Source organism: Mesoplodon bidens (assembly GCF_964165515.1).
Source record: "Mesoplodon bidens genome assembly, chromosome: 4".
Lineage (NCBI taxonomy): Eukaryota > Metazoa > Chordata > Mammalia > Artiodactyla > Ziphiidae > Mesoplodon > Mesoplodon bidens.
In genome coordinates, this window is record NC_138160.1 from 141,469,213 (window position 1) to 141,477,953 (window position 8,741).

General features: G+C 40.8%; 1 pseudogene across 1 annotated transcript; it reads right to left on the reverse strand.

Moving 5' to 3' along the window:
* Positions 1-1,088: 1,088 nt before the first annotated feature.
* Positions 1,089-2,154, reverse strand: LOC308616270 (olfactory receptor 7A10-like; annotated as a pseudogene). The gene has a single exon. The product of its transcript is annotated as an olfactory receptor 7A10-like (transcript).
* Between the last annotated feature and the right edge of the window lie 6,587 nt (positions 2,155-8,741).

The following is an 8,741-nucleotide window of genomic DNA, read 5'->3' on the forward strand; positions in this document are numbered from 1 at the left end:
TATTGATTGAACTACAAGCAGAGATAGTCAAGTTCTATATCACACTGGGTGATTTTAACATATATCATTCCATATTTGATACAACAAGGAGACAAAAAAAACCCAGTAAAAATAAGATTTCAATGTGATTAACCAACTTGACCTATTGGGCATATATAGAAAATGCACTCAATCGTTGTAGAATCCACATTGATCTTTCAGCGCAAACAGATCACCTACTAAGTTTGACCACAAGTGCATGAAAGCAAATCTCAATAAATTTCAAAGAATTAAAATTATACAGAGTGTGTTCTTTAGTCACAATGCAATGATACTAAAAACCAATAACAAAAGAAGGAAAAGAGGTCCTCCATATATTTGGATACTAAAAAATGCACTTCTATATAACTCATGGATTAAATACTCTCAATTGACTTTATTCAAATCAATTTCTCTGCATAGATTGCAGCAGAAATGAGGAAAATGAGGATGACTCAAAAGGGAGAGATGAAACGAGAATTGGTTTATCTAAGTATAATGTGAAAGCAAATGAGTGTTCGCTACAAGTTTACAAACACATGGACTGCACATCTGATAATAATTTTTTCCTCCAGCTTTATTGAGATTAATTGACTTTGGTTAACACCTGATAATTACACATTTGATTTTACTAGTGCTTAATATAGACAAATTTCTGTACACATATATTAAACTATCTCATATATTCATATATTCCCATATATGAGATATATTCCCTATATCACTATTAAATATGTAATATTTTGCCTATTTTATAGATGTCAACTGAACTCAGAGAGATAAGGTAGCTGATAAATGACAGGTAGTAAAACACAGGATAGAAGGATTTTTTTTTTTTTTTTTTTTTTGCTGCTGCTGCATTGCAGCCTGCAGGATCTTAGTTCCCTGACCAGGGATCGAACACATGTTCCCTGCAGTGGAAGCTCAGAGTCCTAACCACCGGACCTCCAGGGAATTCCCAGGATAGAAGGATTTAATACAAAGATACCTGATTTGAAAACCCATGATTAATCACTTTGCCAGGAGAATTGAATTTTGGAAGAGTCAGGAATTCTGGCATACCCAGTATTTCATTCGCTTTGACTCTTTCTAGAAGCCCACACCCAAGGCAGATGACAGAATCATGAAAAAGAAAATGTTCCAGAGATCAGTGTCCTCAAGTCTCCCTTTATGGCTCTGTTCCTCAGGCTATAGACGGAGGGGTTCACCATAGGAGTGACCACAGTGTTCATCACTGAGGCCACTGCCCTCCTCCTGGGGGAGAGAGTAGCTGCAGAACTAAGGTAAACTCCAACACAGGTCCTATAGAATAAGAAAACGACAGACAGGTGAGACCCAAAGGTGGAAAAAGCTTTATACTTTCCACCAATTGATGGGATCCTCAGGATGGACAAGACAATGTGAGTGTAAGAGAAAATTATCCCTGAGAGGGAATCAACACCTAACAGGCTAGTCACTAGATGCATCAGGATGTCATTGATAAAGAGTATCAGAACAGGCGAGTCTGAGGATCTGAGCAAGTTCACAGAAGAAGTGGGGGATTTTCAAGTCTGTGCAGAAGGACAGATGCAACACCATCAGACTGTGGAGCAAGGCGTTCATAATGCTAATGAACAAGGAGCAAAGAATCATCAGACCACAGAGACGGGGGTTCATGATGATTGCATAATACAGAGGGTGGCAGATGGCCACGTAGCGGTCATAAGCCATGATGGTCAGGAGCAAATTGTCCATACATATGAAAACCATGAAAAAATACACCTGAATGAGGCAGCCTGCATCGGTGATGACTTTGTTCCCTGTCTGGATGTTCACCAACGTCTTGGGGACTATAGTGGAGGTGAAACAGATGTCAACGAAGGACAGGTGGGAGAGGAAGAAGTGCATGGGGGTGTGGAGACGGGAGTCTGAGCTGATGGCCAGGATGATGAGCAGATTCCCCAGCACAGTGACCAGCTACATGGACAGGAAGAGCCCAAAGAGAAAGGGCTGCAGTTCTGGATCCTCTGAGAGGCCCAGGAGGAGGAATTCTGAGACACCAGTCTGGTTTTCTGATTCCATGTTGTTGACGAGTCTACTGGAAAATAGAGACATGAATTACCATGAAACAGACACACAGACATCACTTGTTTGAGAGAAGTCATTTAAATAATTCTTCCCTTCTGGTTGCTCTACTCATTTCTTCCTTCACCAAGTAATATTTGAATGACTTCTAAATACCATACATTTTGTTCTAATACTAAAATTTAAAAATTATAACATTTTATTAAAAATGAAAATATTTTATTTTTTTAGGAACTATCATGCCTGCATGGCATTGTAAAATCTATGATTAGGGCTTCCCTGGTGGTGCAGTGGTTAGGAATCGCCTGCCAACGCAGGGGACACGGGTTCGAGCCCTGGTTTGGGAGGATCCCACATGCCGCGGAGTGACTAAGCCTGTGTGCCACAACTACTGAGCCTGTGCTCTAGAGCCTGAGAGCCACAACTAATGGGCCTGCAAGCCACAACTACTGAAGCCCGTGCACCTAGAGCCCGTGTTCTGTAACAAGAGAAGCCACTGCAATGAGAAGCCTGCGCACCGCAAGAAAGAGTAGCCCCCGCTCACGGCAACTAGAGAAATCCCATGCACAGCAGTGAAGACCCAACACAGCCATAAATAAATAAATAAATAAATAAATAAATAAATAAATAAATAAATAAAATCTGTGATTAAATTCTCATCGTTTCTTCACATAGGGTCAAACCTGGTTGGATGACTTCACTTTCTCAGAGAATTTTAACTCTGTAGTTAACTTTATACTGAGTCTGCTCAGAATTGCAAATCTCAGATATTGCTGGAAATTATAAGCTCAGATTCTTTACTGTCTCAATGTGAGAAATAATATCATTAATCCATTCCTTTAAATATCCTACTTTTTACAAATTGGATCAAACCACTCCACTGGAACCTGTCTATATAGAAAGAATTGTTTTGCTGCAATCTGTCATTTGCCATCAGCCTACAGTGAGGGACATTTATAAGAAAAGGTTAAATGAATCTATATCTTGTCTATTGTGGAAGTGTCATACCTGTAGGGGAAATTCCTGTCTGGCCCTTAAAACAAGAATAGCTAATGCTTTTTCTGAAAAACTGATTTAGGGAGTTCCCTGGCAGTCCAGTAGTTAGGACTCGGCGCTTTCACTGCTGTGGCCCCAGGTTCAGTCCCTGGTCAGGGAACTGAGATCCTGCAAGTCTAGAAACTCAGAAAGAGTCATCTTATAGCATATTTCTTTCAACCAGTTGTTCCTTGTTAGCTACCTTTCTGGACATGTCTATATGGCAATGGCTTTGTAATTATCCCCTACCCTCCAAGTACTCTTCTTTTAAAAATTTATTTATTTATTTATTTATTTTTGACTGCGTTGTGTCTTCGTTTCTGCTTGTGGGCTTTCTCTAGCTGCGGCGAGTGGCGGCTACTCTTCGTTGCGGTGCGCGAGCTTCTCATTGCAGTGGCTTCTCGTTGCAGAGCACGGGCTCTAGGCGCACGGGCTTCAGTAGCTGTGGCACGTGCGCTCAGTAGTTGTGGTGCATGGGCTTAGTTGCTCCATGGCCTGTGGTATCTTCCTGGATCAGGGCTCGAACTCGTGTTCCCTACATTGGCAGGCGGATTCTTAACCACTGCGCCACCAGGAAAACCCCTCCAAGTATCTTGAATGCATTTAACCCTGTGCATTTTTGCAGAGCAATCTTCTTCCCAAGCGTGCCAGGGAAGGTCCAGCACATCCTTCTGGAACACTTCAATGGCATTCTACCCAATAAACCCCCAAGTCTTCACTTTGGCATTCAAGTTCTTTCAATATCTGGGCCCTGTAATAATTACACATGGGGCAAGGTACTCTCAGCAATGAATTTACCTTGTAAATTTTTTTTACAAGGTACTCTCAGCAATGAATTTACCTTGTAAAACTGACACTCCACGTGGTTTCATTGAGAAAGCTTCAAGAGTGAATAATTCTAGGAGCTGGTGTGCAAATACCAGCAGGACACATAATTGATGAAGATGTGTCATTTCCTGCTCTAATCAAAAGCAAATTATTCATCTCAGAATATGAGCTTTGGAAGGACACATATTTGTAACAGAAGTGAAGGGAGGATGGAATGCATAGAGTCTTGAGAAAGCAAAGGAAACAAGTGAGCATTTTTAAGTCTGCCTTCACACTGGCTGGCATGTGGGAGGGAACTCATGAACTAGCCAATGCTAACATCCAGACCCCTTGACAGGGTCAGAACCCAGGCACTGGCTTATGAAGCAAAGGAGGAAGGACAGGTGTCTAGTCACAAAGGAAAAGAAGTTGAGCAAAGTTCAAAGGACATTTGTGTCTTTCAAATTAATAAGACATATGCATTAGATAGGAAACGTTCTGAGTACTAGGGACATAGGGAATACTCCAGAAATATTGGCTCTCATTATTGCCATTATTGTTTTTTATTAATAACAGAATAGTTATTGTTATATTAGTCTTTATGGAAGAGAAAATATTGAGCTTACTTAAGGATGTTCCTCTTCCCCTTAATTTTCTGACACACAGACTGATCTGTTTAACTGTCACAATTCCAGAAACATGAATGAAATGTCAACATTTGGAAAGTTTAAAAAGGCAAGAAAGAGATTTTGTAATTTTTCTCTTTTTCGTTCTCTTTTTTTTTTTTTAGCTTATAAACAATAGGAATTTATTTCTCATAATTCTGGAGGCTGGAATGAAAGTCTGAGATCAGGGTGCCAGCATGTTGGGTGATGGAGGGAGGGTCGGCCTGGAGGCTAGAGACTTCTTATATCCTTACCTGGCAGAAGGGGAGAGGGATCTCTTTTATAGACACTAATCCCATTCATGATGGCTCTACCTTCATGACTTAAGCACCTCCCAAAGGCCCCACTTCATAATACCATCATATTTGGGGGTTAGGATTTCAGCATATATATTTTGGGGGTACACAAACTTTTAGACCATAACACATATATTGGCATAATCCTTTTCATATTTTTTCAGTGTATTCAGGTTTCCTTTCTGTTACTGATTATTTATGTTTTTTTTAATTTAATTTAATTTTTTATTGAAGTATAGTTGATTTACAATGTTGTGCCAATGTCTGCTGAACAACAAAGTCACTGTTATATATTATATATATAATATATATATATATATATATATACTCTTTTTCATATTCTTTTCCATTATGGTTTATCATAGGATATTGAATATAGTTCTCTGTGCTATACAGTAGGGCCTTGTTGTTTTCTGTTTTTCTTAAAGAAAATGTTGAAGAGCTTCTCAAAAAATTAAAAATAGAATTACCATATGATCCAGCAATTCCACTTCTGGGTCTGTATCCAAAAGATCTGACGGTAGGATCTCCAAGAGCTATTTATACACCCATGTTCTTAGCAGCATTATTTACAATAACCGAAAGGTGGAAGCAGCCCATCTCTCCAGTGACAGATGAATGAATAAGCAAAATGTGGAATATACATACAGTGGAATATTAAATATTATTCAACCTTAAAAAGGAAGGGCATTCTGACACATGCTACAACATGGATGAACCTTGAGGACATAATGCTAAGTGAAATAAACCAGTCACAAAAAGAAAAATGCGGTAAGAGTCCACTTATATGAAGTACCTAGAGTAGTCAAATTCATACGGAGAATAGAAGGCAGAAGGGTGGTTGCCAGGGGCTGGGGGGGATGGCAGAACGGGGAAGGGTAGTGTTTCATGAGGACAGAGTTTCAGTTTTGCAACATGAAAACTGTTCTGGAGATGGATGGTGGTGATGGTTGCACAGCAATGAGATTGAACTTAATGCTACTGAACTGTATACTTAAGATAGCTTAAAGGGTACTTTTTTTTTTTTTTTTTTTTTTTTTTTTTGCGGTATGTGGGCCTCTCACTGTTGTGGCCTCTCCCGTTGTGGAGCACAGTCTCCGGACGCGCAGGCTCAGCGGCCATGGCTCACGGACCCAGCCACTCCGTGACATGTGAGATCCTCCCGGACCGGGGCACGAACCTGTGTCCCCTGCATCAGCAGGCAGACGCTCAACCACTGCGCCACCAGGGAAGCCCAAAGGGTACATTTTATTTGATATATTTTGTCATGATTAAACAAATAAATGAATTAATAAAAAATCCCAAAGGAACTCTTTCTGGTTTGCTTTACTCACGCTCCTGCCCACTGTGCTTTGAGAAATCAGTTGCCCCTCATTTCTCAAACTTCATAGATGTTCTTAGGGAACAAAACCCCACCCTCGCTTCTGTTTTATGTTTCTCCCTCAGCCAGAGAATCCTGCAGATCAGGGAATATTTAACACCATTCATGGAGACTCAGATCTTACCTCCTCCTGTTCTTGGTAGGATCACATCCAAGTCTGGCTTAGAAATAACTGGGTGAATGCTGTCTCCTGGAAGAATCCACGGCAGGAGACAGACTTAGATCCTTACCAACTCTGTCCCCTCAGTCTACTTCAGGATCCTTGGACCTTTCCAAAGAGGCAAGAAAGGACTGACTAGGCGGTTCTCCAAGTGTCTACCAATTGTTCTTAGGAATGAGGGGGAAGGAGCCATCCATAATGAGTCGCCAGGGATCAGAGGCTAAAAGGATAATGAGAATTACAGAGCTTTCAACACCCAGCCTCCATGCTCCACAAACCAGGGGACAAAATAAGGACACTGATAAGTTGGTTATTCTCAAGGAAGATAGTAATTACGATGGCACTATGGTTTTTAAACTTTAGTGTGCATCAGAATCACCCAAAGTGTTTGTTAAACAGATCTCTGGGTCCTACCCTAGAGTTTCTGATTGACTAGGTCTGGGGTGGAGTCCAAGAATTTGCATTTCTAACAAGTCCCCAGGTGATGCTGATGCTATAATGCTGGTCAGGGGGTCACACTTCAAGAATTACTGCTGTAGAAATTCCTAAAGCGTGGTGTGGAATCAGCCACATCTGGATTCAAATTCTGTATAAAGCCAAGGAGGAAAATCCTTGAACATGTTTGAGCTTTTGTTTCCCATCTGGATAATGGGAGTGAGAATGTAGGAGTACCCTACATTCCAGGAGTACATATGAAAAGGAAAAAAATAAAGCCCACAGCAGAGTATGCATTTACTGGGGCTCAGAGCAGGCCACCCACAAATATGCCAAAGTGTCATAATGATTATTTTGAATTAAAGTTACTTTAGGGACTTCCCTGGTAGTCCAGTGGTTAAGAGTCCACGGTCCCAATGCAGGGGCCCTGGGTTCAATCCCTGGTCAGGGAACTAAGATCCTGCAAGCCACACAGTGCAGCCAAAAAAAAAAAAAAAACTTCACAAAAACGTCCAATGTGAGAGGGACACTTTGACTCTCCCCTCCGTCTCCTTGAAAGCAGAAAACAAATCTCCCATGTGAAAAGGTACCCTCCCTGTACCAGGAAGATGGAAAAATCCTTATCACCAGAGATAGGGAGCCCAGGGCCAAGAAGGCTATATAAACAGATCTGGTTACTTCTTCATTAATTAGCCATCCAAGCCTATTTTTCTTTGTATGGTCAACTCCTCACAAATTAATTGTTCTTTTGTCTAAAAAGTATAAAAGCTGCCTGCCTTGGTCACTTCTTAGGTCCTATTTCTATGAGACTTTTGTCGTATGACAATTTTTTTTCTCCTTTTAATCTGTCTTGTGTCAATTTAATTATTAGATCGCCCAGAAGAACTCAAGAAGGGGGAGGGGATTTTTCCCCTCCCCAACACGTTCATTATTCATATTCTTTCTTTTTTCTTTTTTTTAATTAATTAATTTATTTTTGGCTGCTTTGGGTCTTTGTCGCTGAGCACGGGCTTTCTCTAGTTGCAGTGAGTGGGGGCTACTCCTCGTTGTGTTGCGCGGGCTTCTCATTGCGGTGGTTTCTCTTGTTGCGGAGCACAGACTCTAGGCGTGCGGGTTTCAGTAGCTGTGGCACGCAGGCTCAGTAGTTGTGGCTCGCGGGCTTTAGAGCGCAGGCTCAGTAGTTGTGGCGCACGGGCTTAGTTGCTCTGCGGCATGTGGTATCTTCCCGGTCCAGGGCTCGAACCCGTGTCCCCTGCACTGGCAGGCGGATTCTTAACCACTGTGCCACCAGGGGAGCCCCTCATATTCTTATTATTTTAAAATTTTATTGGAGTATAGTTGATTTATAATGTTGTTTTAGTTTCAGGTGTACAGCAAAATGATTCAATTATACATATACGTATATTCATTCTTCTTCAGATTCTTTACCCATATAGGTTATTACACAATATTGAGTAGAGTTCCCTGTGCCATACAGTAGGTCCTTGTTGGTTATCTATTTTATATATAGTACTGTGTGTATGTTAATCTCAAGCTCCTAATTTATCCCTCCCCACCATGTTTCCCCTTTGGTAACCATAGGTTTTTTTTTGAAATCTGTGAGTCTGTGTCGGTTTTATAAATAAGTTTATTTATATCATTTTTAAAAAAATTAGATTCCACATATGAGTAATATCATATGGTATTTATCTTTCTCTGTCTGACTTACTTGACTTATTATGACAATCTCTAGGTCCATCCATGTTGCTGCAATTATTCATATTATTTATATTACGATTACCAGGACTTGAGGAGATCCTGACCTGATTCCTCACTTTGGAGGAAAGGACAGGAATGTAAAGGAGGAAGAGGAAGAGGCAGAAGAGAGAGAACATCCAGGG